General features: G+C 43.4%; 1 long non-coding RNA gene across 3 annotated transcripts; it reads left to right on the top strand.

Moving 5' to 3' along the window:
- The first annotated feature begins 20,580 nt into the window (after nucleotides 1-20,580).
- LOC125517606 lies at nucleotides 20,581-24,799 on the top strand. Of its 3 annotated transcripts, none has more exons than XR_007287700.1 (5): nucleotides 20,581-21,099; nucleotides 21,321-21,468; nucleotides 21,703-21,758; nucleotides 22,921-24,273; nucleotides 24,370-24,799. It is a non-coding gene; the product is annotated as an uncharacterized LOC125517606 (long non-coding RNA). The 3 variants fall into 3 exon arrangements; XR_007287699.1 differs by having other exon boundaries at nucleotides 20,582-21,099; nucleotides 21,703-23,958; nucleotides 24,165-24,273; XR_007287698.1 differs by having other exon boundaries at nucleotides 21,703-24,273.
- The last annotated feature ends 226 nt before the right edge of the window (nucleotides 24,800-25,025 follow it).

Here is a 25,025-nt window from a genome sequence, read left to right on the forward strand (position 1 = left end):
GTCCGTCGACCATCAAGACTTCTGCCACGGGATCGCTGCTGTCGCATTCGAATGCGGTCTCGACGGAGCCAGTCGACAGGTCGAACAGGCCGTAGAGAGTTTCGTCGGGCTCAATTGCCGCGACATGTGAGGTGGCCGACTGGCGGGCCACCGCATGCCTGACCCACCACTGGAGCCGCGACCGACCGGAACGCTTGTGCCGGCGAGCGGCGGGGGATGAGGACACCATAGGAACCGACCGATACTGGGTCGACGGTTGCCGGAGAAGGACGCCGCGGACACACGCTCGAAAGTGCGTCGCCCCGTGGACGGGGAGCGCATCGATGTCGAGCGGAGCTTCCTGGAGCCATGCGGAGTCGTCGGCGATGAACACGAGTGTGCCGAGACGGATCTCGCGGCCCTCAACCAGTCTGCCGGCGGAAATCATGACGATGAGAATCGGAAAAATTGCAACTCCACCAGAAAGTCGCTAAGACACCTGCCCTATGGTGGGCGCCAACTGTCGTGGATCTAAGACTGATAGTAAAATGGGGGGTAGGTATGAGGAGGCAAGGTCCTAGCTATGGCGAAGTTGTGGACACGAGTTTTACGAGTTCAGGCTCTTCGCGGAGGAAGTAACATCCCTACGTCTTGGTGCCCTGAGGCGGTCGATTGGATTACGTATGTGTGTGTGTGTGTTTACAGAGGGTGCGAACCCTTGTCTCAGTGGAGGGGGTGGCTTATATAGAGTGCGCCAGGACCCCACCCCGCCCACATTACAAGGGGTTTAAGGTACATAAATAGATGGCGTTACTGGTAACGCTAGTCTTAAATGCCTTAATGGCCTTAAAGATTACAAAGTGGACGCTTGCCCGTTGCTGTTCTAGATGACTCCTGGTCTTCAAACAGGTCAAATGGATTCTTGTATGGTCGAATGATCGTGCGGTCGAGTGACCCAAAGAAGGAGGGGTCTCCGAGTGACTGGTAGGTCGAGTGGATTGCACTCGACACCTTTGTTGGGCCCTCCTTGTTGTCTCTTGAGCTTCTTTGCTTCTAAGACAATGACCTTGGATAGGACGTATAGGTCAGGCCTATTACCCTACCCCAGATCTATGTCCTCATAAGGAGGCCAACGACATAGGTGTGGCGAGGCCGTTCAGAGAAAGAGCAGAATAGGGGAGATGGCCACGGGAGGAGGAGGTGTGGCCGGAGACCGCCAGATCTCCTCGCCCCGTAGTCTGCAAGCTCGTTGGAGGAGCCGGCCGGAGCATGGCGCCACCGGACATCAGGGAGGGGGATCCGGTCGTCTTCGTACTCCACTGCCATCAAGGAAGCCGGATCCGGCGAGTTCGCCGGTGGTAGCGCGGGATCCCCGTAGCTGAACCGGGGATTGGGGAAATGGGTCGCGCGTCGGCGCTTGCGAAGCAGGCCACTGGAGAGGAGGGGCGGTAGTGGGAGGGTGGTCCGCGCACGCTGTGGTGGAGTCGTCGGGGTCTAGGCGGTGTGGATTGGGGCAAGTAGATGGTGGGCCGAGGGAGGGTGGAGCGGCGAGGGAGGTGGTGGGGAAGGCCGCGGGATGGGCACGGCGACAGGAGGCCGGGGCGGCCCGATCTTGCGGCAAGGGAGGCTGGGGGTAGCCGATCCGGTGGCGAGGGATGCCGGGGAGGGCGGCGGTTGACGCAGGGATTCAAGGGCCTCTGGGGTGGGGCGAGGCCCTGGCGGCGGCGGCGGCTTCAGGGGCATGGCGGAGGTGGCGGAGGTGGCTCGGGGGATTGAGGCGGCGCTGGGTGGTCGGCGCGGCGGCGCGTAGAGGAAGGCAGGGCGATGCGGGGCTCTCGCAACCGCAAGAGGAAGAAGGTGGGAGAGAAGGTGGGTTGTGTGTGAGCGTGGGGGTGGGTCGGGTGGGCACTAGTGGGGTAGGTGGTACGTTTTGTCACCGTGCAGTTCGGTTCGGGGCGCTCGCGCGGTTCTTTTTTGTTAGCAGAAAAGCATTAGGTGTTGTTAGAATAGACCAACCCTATATATATACACATAAACACTATTCTGATCACGGGATCAGAATAATATTCTGATCACAACTTGAACTGCCTGAGCAACACGTCTGAACTTCCCTTTGTACGAACACGACCTTCAGGATATCTTCGCAACCATGGCTTCCCTTGTGAATTATTCTTGTTAGTCGTGTTATATGATGTTAGTGTAATCTAGAAACGTTTTTTAGCAACTAAATATCGGTTTTAAATAGGAATCTTGCTCGTTGGCGGATTTTGCTCTCGGGTCATGATGAAATTGCGTTTTTTGCAATTTTACTGCCTGAGTTGTTCGATCTGAACTTCTCCTAGTGCTAGGCTGAACTTCCGCCAACATTGCCCAAATGGGGCTTGCGATATACCGTTGGAAAGCTATGGACACCAGTATCATGATCCAAGTTAAATTTTTGGCAAAATGTAAGCGGTTTAAGAGCAGTTTTGAAAACCGTTTTTTCTTCATACAAAAAACGTGAATCGTATTTTCAATCGCATTTCTAAACGGGTTTATCGGAATGAGGCAAATAATATGGTGTTGGAAAGCTACTGCAAAACCGCTCCTTTCACATGTTGAAAGTTTTCTCTAATTCCCTACGGTTAAAGAGTAATTTGTAAAATCATAAAATTTCATAAACCGAACAGCCGAGTTCGTATTTTTGATGTCATTTCTAAAGGGCTAATCCAATTAAGGCAAATGATATGGCATTCGAAAGCTTATGAAAATGCGCTACTTTTTCATGTAGAAAGTTTTTTCTAATTTTGAACGGTTTAAGAGTAATTTAGAAAATGGTACAAGTTCCATCGAGTTCGTATTTTCGATCTATTTTTTTAATCTTATGTCCGAATGCAGCAAATGATATTGTGTTGGAAAGCTTGAGGAAATGCGAAACTTTTTGGTATATATTTGTTTCTCCCAATTCTTTACTGTTTTAAGCCAATTTTGAAAATGGATAAAAACGAATTTCCGCCGTGATTTCTACAAACTTTATCGGAATGGTGCAAATAATATACCGTTGAAAAGCTAAGGAAAATGCGAAACTTTTTCATGTTGATGGCTTTCTGTTATTCCTAGCCGTTTTTAAGTAATTTCGAAAATGGCGAGATCATTCGTTCTGCCTTTATCGCGAAACAGATTATTCGAAAATGCACCACGTGAAGAACCTGAACTTCTCGGCATGTCTACTTGAACTTCACTCTGTTTTTCACGTGCTTTTTTTTCTCGTAGATCTCCATCCACTCACCGAAATTCAGCAAGTGATATACCGATGAAAGCTGTTGTAAACACGCAACTTTCCCGTGTTGATCATTTTTTCATACTTGCGACGATTTTAAAAGTTTTTCATCTAATATTCATTCAGTGTAGTAGGTGAGCTTCCTAATGTTTTCACGTTGAACTTCCATGACATATTTTCATTTGTAATTTTCTAATCAATTCGTCAGTGTTGCACAAATGATATTCCTTGTGTACAAACCTTTCTCACAATAATTTTTTTTAACTTTCTTCGACCGGACTTGAACTTATAAAAACAAAACTTTTAGTCTTTGTCTTTTAATTATTTTTAATAAAAATGCACACAGTGTAGTACGTGAACTTCTGGCAGTTATCAAACTGAACTTCTCACGGTTACGTGAAAATATCTTGAGTTTTTTATGAATATTAATCTGAATTTCTTAATCCTTTTTATGAATTCTGAAGCGCTCTATTTTTAAAACTTGAACTTCTTATTATTTTATTTTTGAACTTCTTGTTTCCATTCTTTAATAACGAAGGAAATCTGAGTTTTCTATAATTATCGAACTTCTCCATCTTTTTAATATGGACTTCTTGATTTTTTTTCTTAATCTTTTTTATGAAATTTTGAAGCACTCTATTTTTAAAAGTTGAACTTCTTGTTATTTAATTTTTAAACTTCTTGTTTTCTATTCCTTAATAACGAGGGAAATCTGAGTTTTCTATAATCATCGAACTTCTCCATCTTTCTAATTTGGACTTCCTGGTTTTATTTCTTTTCGTAACGGAAAAAATCCTACTTTTTGATAGACATCGAGCCGTTTCGTTAAATTTGAACTTCTAGTTTTATTTTAATAGAACTTCTTCATTATTTCAAATAGAACTTATTGGTCTTATTCTTTAGTAACCGGAAAAAATTGAGTTTTCAAATAAATATCAAACTGCTCTGCTTTTAAAAATTGAACTTCTTGGTTTTATTATCTAGTAACAAGAAAAAACTGAGTTTTTAATATGCATTGAACTACTTCATTTTTAAAAATTGAACTTCTTGGTTTTTATCTTTAGTACTGAGGAAAAATGCCCAAAATGACATTGTTTTTTGTTTTTGTTTTTTGAACTTCTAAATCCTAGGTTTTAATATATTTTGAACTTCTGTGTTATTTTTATCTGAACTTCACATTTTTTATTTTTTTTAGTAAAGTTTTTGTTTTTGATTTTTAAATAAACATGATTTTGACTTTTTTTTATTTTTGATCTTCATGGCAGATTCTTTAATTCCTTTTCTTATTTCAACTTCATTTTATTATGTAGTAACGAGAAAACATCTAAGTTTTTTTAACCTTTGAACTTCTATCTTATTTTACTTTGAACTTCTTAGAGAAAAATATGGTTTTAAATAAGCAAACAATTTTGTAGGTTTTTACCTTTTAACTTCTAGGTTTTTTTACCTTCTCGGTTATTTCAAATTGAACTTCTATGTTGTTTTGACCTTCTCGGTTGTTGCAAATTTCTTTTTTTTTGAAAATCCATTTTTTATAAACTTTTTTGAACTGATGTGTTATTTTGAGTTGCCTTCTCTATTTTTTTAATGAGGAAAATCTAACTTTTTTAATAAATTGGATATTTTTTAGAAACGAGAAAAATCCAAAATTTTATTGAGCATCGAATTGCTCTGTTATTTTAATTTGACCTTCTTGGTTTTATTTTTTTACAAATAGGGAAAATCTATTTTTTATATAAACATCAAACTAATGTGCTATTTAAATTTGAACTTCCTAGTTTTATATTTTACAAAAGGAAAATTTTGACCTTCCGTTGTGGGATAGTTTGATGGTCTTCCTCCTCTTATTTAATTTGGTAGCAATGAACATCTTTAGTTTTCATTTTATTTTTTCTCTCTCCGAACTTGTTGTTCTAGATTTTTAGTCGTCTACGAGTTTTGAGGTGTTTCACTTATGAAGGAACGCCCAGAATTTTTTATCCATGAACTACTAGTGTTTTTTATTCTGATTTGCACACTTTGCTATGTTAATTTTTTAATTTTATGAACGAACACTTCTTTTTAAATTGTAATTGTACATGTTAAAAGCAGAGTGTGTTTTAAAACTTCTACTTATTTTCAAGGGCAAAGTTTCTATTCAATAAAACACATCGGATTACACACCCAGCAAAGACACACGGGGTACCACACAGCAAGTACGCGTGCTACAATACACACACCCACACTGAAGTAGCCACGCCACACCAAGAGCGCACACACCAAAGCACACTAGCACAAGCCCGTGTGTGGCATTTGAGTTGGCCCACAATCCTCCATCACGATGACGCTCGCCGTCCTCCGGCTCTCCGCTCCATAGTTGAACTTCAGCTATGCACACGCATACATGGATCCATCAAGAGTCAACACAATCTTTAGTTAATTTCTTCAAATTTTTGTTCTCCAGCACATGGCCTCCATCAATTGGCTCAATAATTTGGCATGGAACCACAAAGCCACAGGTTCTCTTTTGTTCTACAGAACACAAGTGCAAAAACTTGCCAACTGTTCTTTTCTTGATTGATATTTTGTGTTCAATCTTGACTGAAGGTTATCTGAGGAGCACGAACGGAGTTGAACGACCTGCTGCGCCAAAGTTGAACGGCATGTGCGTGCGACACCAGCTGTAGGTTGTAGACCGCTATGGCAGCGTGCGGCCAGGTCCAGGTCGAGGCCTCTTCTAGCTGCAGGTCGAGGCCTCCTCCAAATGCATCTCTCTGAATAAATTGGGCGAAAAATTATGGAAAATATGCAATCAGTACGAGCATGGAAGAAGAAGGATATGGGCCTCGTCCGGGCACTGCAGCAGTGGGAACCGGGTGAGTGAGGGGGTGAACGTCCTGGGGCTGCATAGTTGAACGGCCGGAGGGGGCAGCGGCGAATGGCTTGGGTGCTGCAACGATGGGTCCCCACTGGGGTAAGGCTGCGTGGTGGCATGGCAGAGCCACGCCGCTGCAACAAACGAACACAGGCCACAGGGACACACTTGAGCACAAACATGTCCTGGTTCCAGCCATGTTCCTGGCAGGCAGCCGGAGATGCTCTTTTTAACCGGATCCTGCCGCCAGCCTTCTTCCCAATCACCGTGATGGACCTTCACCATGGCCCCGAGCTCCGCCGCCCGTCTCCATCACTTCAACGGATCTCTCCGGCCTCCAGTTGATGTCACGATGGCAGTTGGATGTGGGGTTCGCCGCAGCAGTAGGGGAAGAAGCATGGAGGAAAGGGTCTGGTGCAGCGGCAGGTACCGGCGGTTTGGGCCCTTGCTGCGGCGGGATCCGGAGGCTAGGCCCTGGTAGCGGCGGCAGGGATCCAGCGGTTGGGGCCCTGGCGGCGGCGGGAGGAAATGGCGGTTGGGGTGGGATGGGCGTGCATGATTAACATTTTCAAATGCATGATTAAAATTTTACAAACTTTTATGTAAAAAAATTCGATAATATGTACTTATAATATTTCCAATTTTTTAGAAAATAAAGTAATAAATTAAAATATAATTTTTTAGGAATAAATAAAATGTAAGTAAAACATAAAAAGATCATGCAATTACTGGGCCGGCCCAATACCTACTCCCTGCAGGCGAGCTGTGGCAGGACTCGCTGCGGGCAGCACATAACCACGCCCGTAGATCCTCTCATTAAAAAAAACACGCCCATAGACCCCACACGCACTACGATTTGCTGACAAGTCCGGTCCAGAAACGTTCGAGTTCACGAACGGGTATTATGCAACGATGCAAACGAACCACAAACTATAAAGGATAGAGAAGGCGGCCTGATCGCTTAACAAGAGTAGTTGGACCAAATATCGATATATATAATCCCGACGGCGGCTGCGGCAAGAGCGAGCGATGGATGGCGGCGACATCGAGAGCGGCGGGAGCGGCGGCGTTTGGATGATGGAGGCGGAGCCGGACAACTGTGGTCGGTTCAGGGTTACGCTCGCCGTGGGCCTAGTGACTCTGTCTATTGTGGTACTCTCCATATACCTAATGGGTCCAGACGCGTTCGACTTTACGTCGCCGGCATTATATGCCTCGTAGTAGGTTGCTGTTTCTTCCTGCTCTTTGGAAGTCTCATTCAGGAGTGGGAGCTTGGCCATCCCGAGGGACGTAGACTTGTAGATAAGTTGCTGATGTAATTGCACAAGTATACCTAGTACGTGTTGTGTTCTTTACCGATTAATTCTCACCCGGCCGGCTAGTATACAGGCCGTGTGTGTAATGAGATGTATGGTTCTTACTGGCTACTGGATGATACAGAGTTTGCAGTCAGTCATAATCTTTTGTTGTTCCAGACTGTTGAGCGCTCTATACGCATGTACTTTAATCTCCTTTCATCTCATTAGCGTTTCTATACTACTATTGAACAAGAAAGCATTTTCATCGCTAAATGCATCCAGCCTAAACTACATATAACTGTACGAACCAATTATCTCTATTATTAAAGGAGAATCGAACGTCGTGATGGTTCAACCTCTTCATTTAGGATCCACATCGTTCGCTCCCCGCCTCGTACTCTCCTCCCACCGATTTTTTTTAGCGTAAGTCAGGTTCCCGTAAAAAAGACCATTCGGTTAAGCAAAGCCAAAGCACATGTATTCCCCTTCTGGAGAAAAACCAGCCGGTTGAAACCCATCACGCACGTCCGCACGCACGTCTCGCCTCTATACCTAGCCATGGGCAGCCCGGCCCGGTCGGCCCGACCCGACCCGGCCCGGAAAAGGCCGACCCAGCCCGGCCCGACCTTGTCCATGGGCCGGGCTCGGGCCTAGGTTTTGAGCCCGAAGTCCGGGCCGGCCCGGGCCCGGACCCGTCGATTTCGCCATTTAAGGAAGAGGCCCGGCCCATGGCCCGAGGCCCGACGGGCTTTTAGTGTGATGGGCTGGGCTCAGGCCCGATTTTTAGGCCCGACGGCCGGGCCGGGACGGGCTCGGGCCTGAGTTTTTTGCGTCGGGCTTTGCTTGGCCCGGCCCGAGAAATGGCCAGGTATACTCGCCTCTCTGTACAGCTTACCGCCTCACGCACCCACGACTCCCCCTCCCTCTCCAATGCGTGTGGCGCTCGACGCTCCTGAGCCGCGCTTCCGCCGCTACCCCTGCCTGTGCCACCATCTCAAGCTTCCGCCACCGCGCAACGCCATCGATTTCCTACGCTACGACGTCTTCTCGAACGATTTTGGACACCGCGTCCTACCCTGCACCAACACCTCAAGCTTCCGTCGCCGCACATCGATCTCCTCCGTTGCGACGTCTTCTCGGACAATTCTCGGCACCCTAGGACATCACGAACATGGGGACATCGACCCGTGGTCAATTCCCCTAGCCGTCTGCCACCATGGCCAGAGAGGAGCACCATGGATGTACTTTGTCTCCCATGTGCCGGGGAGCACAGCTGTACTTCCTCCCATGGATGAGCGCGGAGGGGTTGCGGCATATAGCCTCCAGCAACAACGATGGCGGCGGCAACGGCACCATCCTCACCGGACGATTACATGTGGCGCAGCGGCGGTGTCCTCTAGCCTCTCCCACTTTCTTTGTCAACACCAACAACGAGGTGGAAGCTTCCCAAGGCGGCCATGGCGGCTTGCCACGCCACCAGGCGATGTGCCAAGATGGCATCGTTCTCTCAGTTTTGCCCTGCAGTTCCATGCATTGATTCATATCTTGTATTCTGCATGCAACCTGTTTGTCGATATGCCAAGGTGATATCGTTGATCTCCTAATCGATTTTCTCCGTGCATGTAGCTCTTAGATGGGCTGGTGTCTCTTCTTGGCATTAATCCTCTACCAACCTCCAACTTTGTCAGGCAAGGAAGCTACTGCTGCAAGATCAATTCTTCCGTCAGTTGCGACGCGGAGAAGTCATCAAGGTTCGTTTGCAGAGCTATCTAATCATACTTGTATTTTTTTAACTCATCACAACTGATGCTTCTCTGTTACCATCGGTATCCTGACTAGGATCAGGGACTCAGGGTCTACAATACCATCACAGTTGCCACCAGTATCAGTGCTGAGACCTCAATCAAGAGATAATGAGATTAAAGAAGCTTCATCATTCCAACAGGGTCTGCGCACATTTACAAAAACAAAGTGATGTAAATGATTGGTAATTTTTTAAGAAAATAAGAACTGATCTTGCAAAATTATAGTAGACAAGAAATGATACTATTTTTGGTTTTCGACTTTAGGGAAGCCGAATATTTCTGCACAACAGGGCACATATATGCAGAGGAATTATTACACCTTTCTTTCCTCAGGTTTAGCATTTTATCAAAAATCATATTTTAATTAGAGCATGCGATTCTATTGTATCCTTCATAGTTTAGCGAAGCAATCTCTTAATGTTCAAAATAACAAACAATTCTAAGATAGTTATTAATTTGGTTTAGATTGCATTTTGGAAGAAAAAGAATGAAGATTTTAGGCAGAATTACACATGTGGTATACCATATAACAGGCAACCTGCATTACACAAGCTCTAATAGGCCAATATATTTTATTGGACTTAAATATGCCATATTATTGATACTCTGGTTTCGAGGGCAACTAAGTGGACGTAAACTCTGACTCTGCTTTCGTACTAATATAGTACTATGAGTGACTTCTGCTTGGAGTTAATAATGGGGATAACGAAAAGCAAGTTTTTTCTACTACAAGATACACAACAAAAGTTACAGGAAAATCTTGATAATGCAGAGTGTCTCTCTTTGATAGGGTAGTGTGTGTTGTTGTCAGCCTGATCTTTATGCTGGTATTCTTTTGTGGGTGCATCTATGCTGGGTTTGTCTGTTTGGTTGGTTTTATGCTGCCAAATTCTTTCATATTTTGTTTTTGGTTTATCTTTTTTGCTACACTTGGAGAGGAGAAAAAAAATAACCTGGGTAAACTTGGTATGGTTGTTTTGCTTTCCTGAGGAATGGAACAGGGGGGGGCTGCTCCTGTTGATAAAAAATAAGTCCACGGAAGAGAAACATTTTCTTGGTGCTGGGTGTACTCGATTATTTGTTTAAGGTGGGTCTAAATGTTCGGGATTAAAATTAATGATATGGTAACATACTTACACATAATTTATTTATTTCATATTAATGCCATCGTAGAAATCGGTAGAAAGAATTACCGAAAAAGGCTTTCGCCCGCTTTATATATAAAGCACCGAACCACAAGAAAGAATTTGAAGTACAAGAAAGGTATTATATTCATTAGTCGTCGAATTATTGCAAGAACAATGGATGAATGAAATTATTTTATTTTACTACACAGTTCAGTGTTCATTCCTTCTAGATTAGGGCTTAGCAGGGTAGAACAGTATTTTCACTACCTGCGAGACAACTAATTATTTTCTTGTGCTTGATGATAGCATGGATGAGCAGATCCCACGGTGTGGCTCAGACGATGAACCATAGTAGTACAATCTACATAAGGTTCCTCCTTACTCTGAACCTCCGTTGTATTGGTTAACATTAACATTAGTTTCAATTTGGTTGAGTTGTTTGTTATTGCCCGAACATAGTCTGTTACCAAGTTTTGTTGCATATGTGCTGCTAATACCAGAAATTGTCACCGATGGCTGCATCTATGAAAGGTAGCATAACTGTGGTTGTTTTCTTCGAACCTGACATGACATCCATTTTGCATTGCTCTAATCATGTTTTGTGAATGCATTTTTTGGTTACAGAGACCAAATAGCTCATGGAGAAGGCAGAAAGTCACTTTGGAGGACGAGTTCGAATGAGCCCTATATTTTGAATAGTGCCAAAAGGTATTTCGAATAGTGCCAAAAAGTCACTCATGGAGAAGCATGTTAACAAAGCGACAAAAGTTGCATAGATTGAAAAATCAAAGTTGAGACAATTGAATAAAGATGTAAATCAATACGCACCATGCATGTAACTTTTGCCAACAAATACATGAGAAGTGCTCATAATAATCCAATAGTAATGCACTCTTACAGATTTGATGTATGCTTCTTCACTATGAATAATCACACGCTCTTCAATTCATGTTTACAAAAATCTTGCAAACAGAGAAAAGCCAGGCTTTCCCAAGGAATTTAGGTGTGGACCGACCTCAGACACCAACAACGTGCTCCCAGTATTCTCTTGCTTGGCTTTGTTGTCACCGACCATACAAGAGGTCCATCATATATAGTTGAAGTATTTTATCATTATAAAAGAACTATATTTTTTCTGATAAGATTTGGTGCTGCTTAGTCTGATTATCATAGGAGTCATGCATAACATCATCATCAATATGAGATGCTCAGACCTGCTTTAGCTTTTGAGGTTGTTTAATGTCCTTGTCATACCAAGAAGGATTTAGCTGAAGGTTTGTGACTGAGGAGAATGAACCGGTGATATTAACCTAAAGAGTTATTTGGCCACTGATGTCGCACAATGTCTTTATTTCGAAAACCATCACATACTGCTTTTGGTTAATAGATTTGTTTAGTACCAAATGCTTATTACGTTTCTGTGAAGGACAATGGCAATATCACGATGAAAAACAATTTAATAATAATATGTGATACATTGTATTTTTTATGCACCTTTTGATCACTGGATTTGAAAAGACATCTATCTAATTATATGGCATTTGTAGAACGGAACACCTCTTTGAAATGCTCTGCAAATGAGAACATACATGAATATGTTGATCCTCATCTTTTTTTGTCTCAGTGGATGAAAGTACTATGCACAGCTAGAGGAAGACACCACCATTGCTCTCCATGTGTGGCTGCCAAATGCGAGGGACAAAACACCTCTTTGAAATGCTCTTCAAATGGAAACATACATGAATATGTTAATCCGCATCTTCTTGTGTCTCAGTGAATAAAAGTACTATGCAGAGCTACAGGAAGACACCGCCATTGCTCTTTGTGTGTGGCTGCCGAATGCGAAGTTACAGTTGCTGCATGGTCTCAATCCTTCATTTTCATCCATCGGCTCTGCTGTTGGGAACCTTGGTCAAGACAAAATTGTGAAGCCATGCATGGCAGTGGCAGCAAGGCATAGTCCAAATGTCACAACATAAAGGAAGTGACAGTGTGTAGTGGTAATAAAAAGGGAAGGGAGCCACCCCCTGTGTTTGTGACAGCATAGAATGAATAGTTTGTCTATATATTTTTTGTTCTGTACAAATGAAAGGTATGGGATTGGAATAAGTGAGTCACTAGGTGCATGCTGATAGTAAGAGAGGTACGACTTAAATACAATATAAGAAATATTCAGATTATGCGTTTATTTATGATAGAGGCTAAGGTGTCCCGATGTTTCGATGAGATGGTGGCTATCGTTTTCTGTGGGAGTCGACCTTGACGATCCGACTACGAACGTGCGAGACGTCGCGCCTTAGCAATCGCTAAACCAACTTCCGAGGGTTATTGACCACGCCGGAGCACGATCAACCTGACCACGAGGGTCTGTGTCCTGCGAGCAAACGAAGAACAAGCAAGAAACTGAGATTGCAGTCGGGATATTGCGAATATAAGATGAAAGCTTTATTGATCAAGGTGGGGTTCTGTGACGTCTTGGTCTGGTCGTTGGACACAAACGAAGTACGCGAAGTTGCAGCTATGGCGAACTTTTAATCTAAACAAAACCCAAAGTCTAAACGACGCCCTAAGGGCTGTATATATGGAGGAAGAGGGGGGAATTTCGTGGCCCTTGAGGGTGGGGTCCGAAACCAACCCTAACTCTTGTTTCCCCACACATACGGACTCTAAAAATAGCCTATACTTAAGTATTTCAAAATTACATGGGCCTGGCCCATTAATAAGGTGACGCAGTACCTAGAATAGCCTATGGACGAATATTATGAAGTGGCATCTTGTATATTTCGTCCAAGGCTTCATGCACTCCTTATGGCGGCTTCAAAGTCCTGAAATCATCACTTGTAACTCCGTTCTTGATCCCCTTGCGCATGCCATCAACTCCATGCGTGTTCTTGCTCCAATGTTCATCCTTCTCCAAGCTAGGCCCTTCATTTGTAAGCAAAACAAATGTATCCAATTTAGGCAGCATCATAATCTCATGAACATTAGAATCATTACCAAGAAACGAAAGTACCTGGTAATTTAATTGGCGTGCGCGAGCTCTAGTAATTGGTCCAGTATATGTAACAGTAGGGGCTGTGGGTGTAACAATGGTATTGATGTCCTCATCATCCTCCCCTTCTTGAAATGAAGTCGTCCTCGACGGAAGCGCATCTTCCTCACCCAAATAAGGCTTCAAATCTGCAATGTTAAAAGTGGGACTAACCCCAAAATCTACAGGTAGCTCAAGTTTATATGCATTATCATTTATTTTCTCTAACACCTTAAAAGGACCATCAGCACGTGGCATTAGCTTTGATTTGCGCAGATTAGGAAATCTATCTTTACGCAAATGTAACCAAACAAGATCTCCAGGCGCAAACACAACATGTTTTCTACCCTTATCTCCAGCAAGTTTATATTTAGCATTCATACGCTCAATGTTTTCCTTAGTTAACTCATGCATTTTTAAAATCAATTTAGAACGTTCTTTAGCATCAAAATTAACCTTCTCTGAAGATGGAAGAGGCAACAAATCAATAGGTGCACGAGGTAGGAAACCATACAGAATTTCAAAAGGGCACATCTTAGTAGTAGAATGCAATGAACGATTATAAGCAAATTTAATATGAGGCAAGCATTCTTCCCACATTTTCTTGTTATTCTTCAAAACAGCCCTAAGCATAGTAGACAATGTTCTATTGACTACTTCAGTTTGTCCATCAGTTTGGGGGTGACAAGTAGTACTAAAAAGCAGCTTAGTCCCCAACTTAGCCCATAAACATCTCCAAAAGTGGCTAAGAAATTTAATATCACGATCTGAAACAATAGTATTTGGTATACCATGTAAGCGAATAATTTCACGAAAGAACAAATCAACAACATTAACAGCATCATCGCTTTTATGACATGGTATAAAGTGTGCCATTTTCGAGAACCTATCCACGACAACAAATATGCTATCCCTCCCCTTCTTTGTTCGAGGTAAACCTAAAACAAAGTCCATAGATATATCCTCCCAAGGAACACTAGGTACAGGCAAAGGCATATATAAACCATGAGGATTGAGTCGTGACTTAGCTCTTTGACATGTAGTGCAGCAAGCAACAAAACGCTCAACATCCCGTCTCATCTTTGGCCAAAAGAAATGTGTAGCAAGTATATCCTCCGTCTTCTTGACGCCAAAGTGTCCCATTAATCCTCCTCCATGCGCCTCCTGCAACAACAAAAGACGAACGGAGTTAGCTGGAATGCATAGCTTGTTAGCACGAAACACAAATCCATCGTTAAGAATGAACTTCTTCCAAGTTCTCCCTTCCTTACAATTCTGCAATACATCTTTAAATTCAACATCATGAACATATTGATCTTTGATGGTCTCCAAACCAAATATTTTAAAGTCAAGTTGTGAAAGCATAGTATAACGACGAGACAAGGCATCAGCAATAACATTTTCTTTACCCTTCTTGTGTTTAATGACATAAGGGAAAGTCTCAATGAATTCAACCCATTTAGCATGTCTACGGTTCAGTTTTGCTTGACTTTTAATGTGTTTCAAAGATTCATGATCAGAATGTATAACAAATTCCTTGGGCCATAAATAATGTTGCCATGTTTCTAAGGTCCGAACAAGAGCATATAATTCTTTATCATAAGTAGAATAGTTCAGACTAGGCCCACTCAATTTTTCAGAAAAGTATGCAACAGGTTTTCCATCTTGTAATAACACACCTCCTAATCCAATTCCACTAGCATCACATTCAAGTTCAAAAGTCTTATTGAAATTAGGAAGTTGGAGTAAAGGAGCATGTGTCAACTTATCTTTCAATACCATGAAGGCTTCTTCCTGTGCGGTACCCCAAACAAAAGGCACATCCTTCTTTGTAAGCTCGTTGAGAGGTGCAGCAATGGTGCTGAAATCTCTCACAAAACGCCTATAGAAACCAGTGAGGCCAAGGAAACTCCTCACTTGTGTGACCGTTTTGGGCTGCGGCCAACTCTCAATAGCTTCAATCTTGGCTTTATCAACTTCAATTCCCTGTGGAGTAACAACATAGCCAAGAAAAGATACTCGGTCGGTGCAAAAGGTGCACTTTCCAAGGTTTCCAAACAAACGTGCATCACGTAGAGCAATAAAAACAGCACGTAAATGTTCCAAATGTTCCTCCAAAGATTTGCTATAAATCAATATGTCATCAAAGTAAACTACCACAAATCGTCCAATGAAAGCACGTAAAACTTCGTTCATTAACCTCATGAAAGTACTAGGTGCATTAGTTAACCCAAAAGGCATGACTAACCACTCATATAATCCAAACTTAGTTTTAAATGCTGTTTTCCATTCATCACCCAATTTCATACGAATTTGATGGTATCCACTACGCAAATCAACTTTGGAGAATATTGTAGAGCCACTCAATTCATCAAGCATATCATCTAGCCTAGGAATAGGATGACGATAACGAATAGTAATATTATCAATGCCTCTACAATCAACACACATACGCGACGTACCATCCTTTTTCGTAAAATGATAGGAACAACACAAGGACTAAGGGATTCGCGTATATAACCTTTGTCGAGCAGTTCTTGTACTTGACGCATAATCTCCTTCGTCTCCTCTGGATTAGTACGGTATGGTGCACGGTTGGGTAGCGAAGCACCGGGAATTAAGTCAATTTGATGCTCAATCCCTCGAATAGGTGGTAATCCCGGTGGCACGTCTTGTGGAAAGACGTCAGCGAACTGCTGCAAAATGTTAGTGACAGCAGGGGGCAAAGAGGAAGGCACGTCCTCGAATGAAAATAATGCCTCTTTGCACACAAAAGCATAGCAAACAGATTTGCTAAAATCTAGCTCATCAATATCAGATTTGGTGGCAAGTAAACATGCACTTTTCAATTTAATTTCAGAAACAACAGTAGATGGTTTATTATTAGGCTTCATTTGGTGCTCAAATTCTTTTGCCACAATCTGATTTTCACTCTTATTTGTCTCCTATTTTGCTTTATTAGCTCTATTAATATCATCTTTCAAAATGGAATCAGGAGTCATAGGAAGCAAAGTAATATTTTTATCGTTATGAACAAGAGTATACTGATTGTTTCTACCATGGTGTACAGAATTTTTATCAAATTGCCATGGTCTACCAAGTAATAAGGAACATGCTTGCATAGGTACCACATCACAATCAACATAATCAGCATATGTAGAGATACTAAAATGCACACGAACAGTACGTGTTACCTTAACCTTGCCGCTGTTGTTGAACCATTGGATGTAGTAAGGATGTGGATGTGGTCTTGTGGTGAGAGATAGCTTCTCCACCATCTCCATGCTAGCCAAGTTATTGCAGCTCCCTCCATCTATGATCACGCGAACAGAACGTTCCTTCACAACTCCCTTTGTATGGAACAAATTATGCCTCTGATTTTGCTCAGCTTGTGTAACCTGCACACTCAAAACACGTTGAGCAACTAAACATTCATACATGTCAGCATCTTCAGGAGCCATGTATTGCGTCTCATGATCAGAATCGTCTCCACCGTGTTCTTCACGTGTAATAAGAGCCAAAGTCTCCTCATCATAGTCACTAGCGGACTCATACCCACCATTCTCAGTAACAATCATCACACGCTTAGATGGGCATTCTCTCGCATAATGACCTCCACCCTTGCAACGTCGACAAATAATATCATGTGTTTGCCCTGTTGATGCCATGGATGAAGAAGAGCTCTTTGCAGGCCCAGAAGGTGTGCTCTTGGTAGATAGTGGTGATTGTGCCTCCTTTATTGTATCACGGTTGGAGGTGGCAGCCGACGGAGGCGCCGGTGTAGCAGAACGTGTGGAAGTAGATGATGCACGTGGTGTCCATGATGAAGGTCGACCTGCAGAAAAGTTAATCCGCGCCAATGCCTGTCGATCCTGCACTTCACGTTCAGCTTTACAAGCAAGATGGAATAAACGAGTGATATTAGTATACTCCTTATACTCTAGAATCGTCTGAATCTCTCTATTTAATCCACCCATAAAACGTGCAAGCATAGCTTCATTCTCCTCAACAATACCACATCTAATCATGTCAGTTTGTAATTCCTGATAATATTCTTCTACAGAATTTTTTCCCTGTCTTAAGCGCTGCAATTTTTGAAGTAATTCACGTTGATAATATGGTAGAACCCAACGAGTACGCATAGCAGTTTTCAAAGCAGCCCAAGTAGCCGGAATATGATATAATCTACAATGCTTAGACCACCAAACACATGCAAAACTAGTGAATGCACAAACAGCAGCAGGAACACGTCTCTCCTCGGGATATTGTAAACATGTAAATCGTTGTTCAGTTTCTAACTCCCAAGTAAGATATATATCAGGAACATATCTACCCTCAAATGGTGGAATATTCAATTTTAGTTTAGGGAGATGGTCATGATCTCGTACCTGAGGGTGAGCCCTACCATTGCCATTATTTGCATGTGGACGACCTGGTGGTTGCTATGCTGGTGGTGGCACGTAGTTTTGATTTTGATCAACCTCATCCTCATAATCTCCCACATAATCATCCTCCTCCACATCAGCAGTAGGAGCCACAGAAGTATCAACAGCAGCACCAGCAGTTTGGCCCGACAGAAGAGGGACACGGCTCGCTCGGTGGAGGGCTGTTTCCCGACGTGGAGGTAGTCGATGTTGTTGCTGTTGTTGCAGAGGTGCGGCAGGAGCAGCCGGTGGTGGTGGTGGAAAACGCGAAAGCAATTCAGCAAACTTGTTATCGAGCTTTGTTTCAAACGTCTTCTCCATGCCATCTATCTTCTCCATGGCCTCTTCAAATCTGTTTATCACATCTTGCACATGTCCACTCATCATTTGCTGAAACGTATCATGAAGCTCCTTGTTCGTCAAGTTCTCCCAGTCAGTCTCGTCGGCTTGTGATCCTGACATGGTTAGCAGCAATAGAAACACACAAGAATATGATCCTACAGACTACTAACAAGTGGTGGTGGTGGCGGTGTCACAAATCCGTCAAGCAAAACTCAAATTTCTTACCAGTTCTTACCCAGCAGCAGACGGTGATCGGCAACCGTTGTAGTCAAAACTCTCAAAAGTTTGGATAGAGCGATTGCCAGGGAGAGTCAAACGCACGACGTAGATGTATGTGGAGCTGGGAAGGCTTATAGTATGGTAGCAAAAAGGGTCAGCAATAATCAATTCAGAGATGCAAAGTTGAATAAACGCTCAACGACGGTACTGTGCTGGTCCTAGGCTAGACCGTGCTAGAGACGCGAGCCTAGAACACTAACAAAATCACGGCGCTGCACGTAAATAAGGGAAAAGCACACTCTGGAACTCTTTTTTTTCGTTCTTTTTTTTGCGCTCCTTTTTTTTGCGCTCTTTTTTTTGCGAAAAATCACTATAATGGCGAGTGTCTCAAAACTCTTCCCTCGTCAAACTGATAGGATGGCCACGAAATTTTTTTTTCACTTTTTTTTTCGAAAATCAGGACAGCGACGACGAAAAAGTGCGACAAAAAATCACTATGATGGCACGTGGCTCAAAAGACTCAGAAAAGCCTAAAAATAGGATAGGGAAAAAAAATTGCCCGTAAAAATTTTGGCCTAAAAACTGCCCGGGGGTCTCCAGACTCTTTTTTTTTCGAGACCTACGCAGGCAAGGAAACACGAATTAGAATTTAGATTGATTTCAAGAACAAACCTAATATGAGAAGAACTCGGATTGGTGGTGGATATATGGTTGTGGTATATGGCAGCGGTGGTGGTATATGGTAGCGGTGGTGGTATATGGATACAGATTGGTGGTGGTATATGGATACGGATTGGTGGTGGTATATGGATATGGATTCAGAGCGGTGGAGGATAAGCAAAAGTGGTAGATGGGCGATGATGATGGTGCGGCGGCGGCGTGACAACTTATGACCAGAACTCGAAACTCTAAAAGACTAGACTCTAAGATCAGCAACTTGACACGACGATGCAACCGCAAATTCAACAAAGCAAAAACCCTAAAAAAATTATGCAAAGGCTCAGATTGATTCGGATATGATGAACTAACCCTAATTTTTTTTCTGGCTTTTTCGTGGACTGTAGGTATGAAGAACAGACTCGATCTAATCTACGAAAAACTGTAAAATCTCACCGAGCAATTTGGAAATTTGATACCACTTGATAGAGGCTAAGGTGTCCCGATGTTTCGATGAGATGGTGGCTATCATTTTCTGTGGGAGTCGACCTTGACGATCCGACTACGAACGTGCGAGACGTCGCGCCTTAGCAATCGCTAAACCAACTTCCGAGGGTTATTGACCACGCCGGAGCACGATCAACCTGACCACGAGGGTCTGTGTCCTGCGAGCAAACGAAGAACAAGCAAGAAACTGAGATTGCAGTCGGGATATTGCGAATATAAGATGAAAGCTTTATTGATCAAGGTGGGGTTCTGTGACGTCTTGGTCTGGTCGTTGGACACAAACGAAGTACGCGAAGTTGCAGCTATGGCGAACTTTTAATCTAAACAAAACCCAAAGTCTAAACGACGCCCTAAGGGCTGTATATATGGAGGAAGAGGGGGGAATTTCGTGGCCCTTGAGGGTGGGGTCCGAAACCAACCCTAACTCTTGTTTCCCCACACATACGGACTCTAAAAATAGCCCATACTTAAGTATTTCAAAATTACATGGGTCTGGCCCATTAATAAGGTGACGCAGCACCTAGAATAGTCTATAGACGAATATTATAAAGTGGCATCTTGTATATTTCGTCCAAGCCTTCATTCACTTCTTATGGCGGCTTCAAAGTCCTGAAATCATCACTTGTAACTCCGTTCTTGATCCCCTTGCGCATGCCATCAAATCCATGCGTGTTCTTGCTCCAATGTTCATCCTTCTCCAAGCTAGGCCCTTCATTTGTAAGCAAAACAAATGTATCCAATTTAGGCAGCATCATAATCTCATGAACATTAGAATCATTATCAAGAAACGAAAGTACCTGGTAATTTAATTGGCGTGCGCGAGCTCTAGTATTTGGTCCAGTATATGTAACAGTAGGGGCTGTGGGTGTAACAATGGTATTGATATCCTCATCAATTTATCTTTTCATGAAAATGATTGTAGTCCGTGGCAACGCACGGGCAGTCAACTAGTAGCCTTATGATTAGGATCGCTTAATTTAATCTAACCATAAGATTACACCGAGCCTCGGCGAAAACTACGTTTAGCAATTTTGCCGGGCGGACGAAAACTCTGCCGCCCGCATTTGTTCGGTTACCAGGTAAAAAAAAAGGCACGATACAATACACGGGAAACAACACGATCGGGGCGACGGCGCATCTTTAGGAGACGATCGGTATGAGAGGAGAGGAGAAGGAGAGGTCTGGCGGCGGCTAAAGAGGTGCTCGCCGGCGCGCACAGTTGGATCGGGGCGCTTCCACCGCGACGCCCCCATCCCAAAAGATCCGGCGCTCCCCGCCGCCTGCCCACCTACCCACGCGACGCTACCACTCCCCTCCACCTCCCCACGCGACGCCGCCAGCCCCAAGGGCGCCCACCCCGTCGCCCGGTCGCTGCACCAGCGCCTCCCGGTCGCCCTCGCCGGCCCTCCCCGCCGGCCCCACGTCGTACCCGTCGTCTCCTCAATCCGTAGCCAGGGGACACGCCAGCGCCCTCCCAGTGGCCCTCGCCGTCCCTCCCCGCCGTCTCCCCAATCCACAGCCAGGGGACACGCCAAGAACCTTCAGTCATGAGGCCGTCGCGCGGGAGGTCTTCCATCTCAGTTTTGTTTTATTTACGGTATTTCCCCAATGATGTGCTACTTCAACTTTTGTTCCAGTGCTCCTCAAATTGATGTAACTAAGAGAATGTCCTGGATCACCGTGTTAGATTCTGAAGTTTATCGTCATCTACCCATCGTTCTGGGTTTCATTTGTAATTTTTCAGCGATGCACAAGTTTATAGTCATCAGGCAGTCCTTAATTTTAAGATGATATCAACATTTATATTCTTGATTACAGGGTGTTGTCAACAATTTCATCACACTCACTGCTTGACCACAGAGGTAGTTGCCGCCTGCAGCCATTCACATGCCGTCACCTGCATCTCCTCTGTGCGTTCCCGTCTCTCCATGCCGCACGAGGATGCAGTCATCACATCCTTGAGTAGGTAATTTATCAATTGATAACTTTTCTCCCTGCTATGACTTGCATCTTTCTACCTTGCTTCAAATTTAATTTGATTGGGGTCTGTTTGATTCAATGTCAAATGAAGATCAACTTTATCTCTGATTGATTCATGCAAGTGGAAGCTGAATTATATTCTGAAGATTCTGATTATTACTTGCAAGTTATATTCTAACACATTGTCCTTGGTTTAACAACTTGCAAGTGTTTCTTGTAGTGGTTTTAACCCCATAATAAAGGACTTGCAGGTGGACATCTGCTATAAATAATCAGGTACTTCTTTCTCATTATCAAATTCAAATGCTCAGTGAAACTATCCAATGGATGAACTGGTTGTTTAACACTGAATCATCAACACTTTATTCTCTTCTTTTCTCCTCTTCCATTCACCGCAACATCTGCAGTGCATGCTTGTTACTTATCTCTTCTCTGAGTGCTTGAACATAAATACTGAGAAAACCAAATTCTCTATGGGCATGAATAATCTTTCGATTCATACATAAAAATCAAAATGTGGTTCCAGAGGTCGGGGGTAATCCTCCTTTTCTAAAAAAAAAGTTCCGGGAGGTATGGCGTGATTTCTCTGCTGGTATGTGTGTGTGTTGCTTGTTTGTCTGCTGCCGGGAGGATTGCACAGTGCCGATGCCGGGAGCCAGGGGTCATCGGAAAATTGAGATGCCGAAGTCGATCACTCAAAACGAGCCTTACTTGGCAGTGACTGAATCCTCCACAAATTATTTGATGACATTGAGCCTTGCTTGGCATTGACTGAATCCAACAGTGGCGAGCTTGTATCCCAGACAACCTCTTCGTCTTGATTTTTTAGAAGCTAACTCACTTCAAAAGGAGGCCTGGATTACCTTATATTCAGCATTGGTCACATAGAATAGATTTTTTTTTATGATGAAGAAGTTTGACAGGAACCTATCCGAGAATCATGCTGGTTTGTGCACTGCAGTTTGCACGAGGTTCAGACGTGTGGCCAGCTGGGCACCGCCTATATATCTAAACCTGAAAAAAGCTTACTATATAGATTGGCAGAATAAAATAAAATTCATAAATCACTTTAGTTTTCACTAACGCAGCTAGGGCCAGCACCCACTATCAAAAGAGACAGCCTCAACAACGGACAGGGTGGCGGAGTAGTCACATTCCCACCATACATATACTACTAGCTATACTTCTGGAGCAAATTCTTTGTCGTAGTCATCAGGCTGCGGATGTCGTTGCCGGGATACACGCTCTCCAAGGTCTCCGGCCATATAGGCCCATGAGGGATGCAGGGCATGTTACTCTATGCAGCATCATGACCACAATGGTGCCTTGGTTTTGAAAATACTATTTGAATGGCATCACAACATTTAGTACACACCTGAGACGTGCGTTACACATGGTCAATTTTTCATGATTTATTGTTGTTGCTGTTTCCCACAAGGTACTTGATAAAAATGATTGGCGTGTGGCGCTCTTCAATGACTTGTTCTCTTTTGAAGAGCAAGCAGAGAGAGCATGAGAGCGCCGTGATTCTCCAAATTCCTGCTCACTTCTATATCCATATATTTGTTTTATCTGGTTTTTTTGACTTATTTTATTATCTTGTGTGCTACATAAGAGGTGTCTTTGTGGAGCTTAAGAACAATTTATTTGGTTGGAGCAAACTAATATTGTATTGCAAAGGGCCGGACAGCCAACCAGCTACAAAGGGACTGCCCAATTTTATCCATGTGTTGGACTAGATGATATTTGATGATTTGAACCTTGCAATGATAGGGTTTCCACAACACTATGTATGATCTAAACAATGGCTGAAAATATTTATTGGAGCATTTATTTCAAACAACTTTGTTAAAAGATATTTCTAATATTTTAGTGGATGCGATATATTTTAGATAGTAGTACTGCTTTAATGTGGTGTGTACAGAGTTTGCCTTCTGTTATAAACTTCACACGCTTTGAAAGCAAGATCATGTTGTACAGGCGTGCAGTTGTGAGAAATACAGTGGATGGCTCCATATGAGTTCTCTAGCCCTCTAGAATTATGGAGTCAGGTGCAGACTCCGCTGATGACGACGATGGTTCAGTAGAGATAGGCTTGCTCTGTATTACATAACTATGTTCTGTTAGTCAAGTGTCATTCTGATGCAGGAGGCAGACGCTTCAAAATCATCTGCGGAGTAAGCGATAGGAGGCCGCTGTGCAACAAAAGGTCATGTATAGACCAATGCCGTTGGTACAAAATCTCGATCACAGCGTCCCATATCGTGATCGCACATCAGAGCTAGCCTACCAATGTCAGATGGCATCGGTTTTACTACAGGGATGTGGGTCATCGGCCATGACAAAAGATGGGATACAAATATTATGGATAAAAGATGGCAGCATAAACTTTGCAATTTTATGATATGTTATCTGGAAGATTTTTGCCATGCGGTGGTCCAATGATTCTGGCTATATGCACTGGAGTTTAATCCATGTATGTGAACTAATTAGATATCTATCTATGTGAATTTGGAGACACATACTCCCTCCGTTCGGAATTACTTGCCGCAGAAATGGATGTATCTAGATGTATTTTAGTTCTAGATATATTCATTTCTGAGACAAGTAATTCCGAACGGAGGAAGTATGTGTTTGAGATGATTTGAGAGTTAAACAAACTTTAAGTGAGGATCTTTATAGGTGAGTCCCTATACATACATTGATGGGAAATATTTTAGGGGATCTATGAGAGTTTCTCTAATTGCGGTTCATAATTCCTCGGAAATCCTCCGAACCATACCTGTTTACGGTAAACAACATATTTTGTTACTCTTTTAGTTATCTTTTAATAAATTTTCTTTATTAAATTCAACTTCATCACTAAACCAAGTTCTGCTCATGACAGCCACACGACAAGAGCCGGCAAGGAGGTAGAGTTCACGAAGTACATGTTTGACCGCGACAACTCCCAAGCATGTGTATCCGTACCTGATGACGAGGTGACCAGGTGAATACCACTCATGAGATGTGCGAACTTGGGATGAGGATAAGTAGAACACATATTAGTCGCAAGCGGGCGTAAGAATTTTGTTTCCGTTGCAACTCACGACCACATTTACTCGATTAAACATAAATAGAATATTTTTATATTTGAGAGACGTGCATATACTTACTAGTTAGTCTTAAACGTGATAATTGTTAGGATTTAATTAATCCTATTAATCCCTATTTTTCCTAAAGGAGGCGGTTACCTCATGTCCCTTCGGAGACAGTCCTTCAGGGACTATATATATGTAACCTGTCATCAATGAGAACAAGGATTCACTTTTACTTTCCGGTCTCCCGTCTCTCTCGTTTTATCTCAACACGTTATTAGCACGCTCTACCACCGAGAGAGATTTCCTTCGCCCCAAAGCGGCGGTTACAGAGACGCCTGAACAACGACGGTTGTGGGTTGTGTGCATGGTGGCGGCAGTCCACGGACAGCGCTCGGCGACTGACGGCGGAGCCAAGACCCTGCATCGACTGCAATGCAGCGCGCGCTCGGTGTCCTGCTTTTGG

This window comes from Triticum urartu, chromosome 6 (genome assembly GCF_003073215.2).
Source record: "Triticum urartu cultivar G1812 chromosome 6, Tu2.1, whole genome shotgun sequence".
Classification (NCBI taxonomy): domain Eukaryota; kingdom Viridiplantae; phylum Streptophyta; class Magnoliopsida; order Poales; family Poaceae; genus Triticum; species Triticum urartu.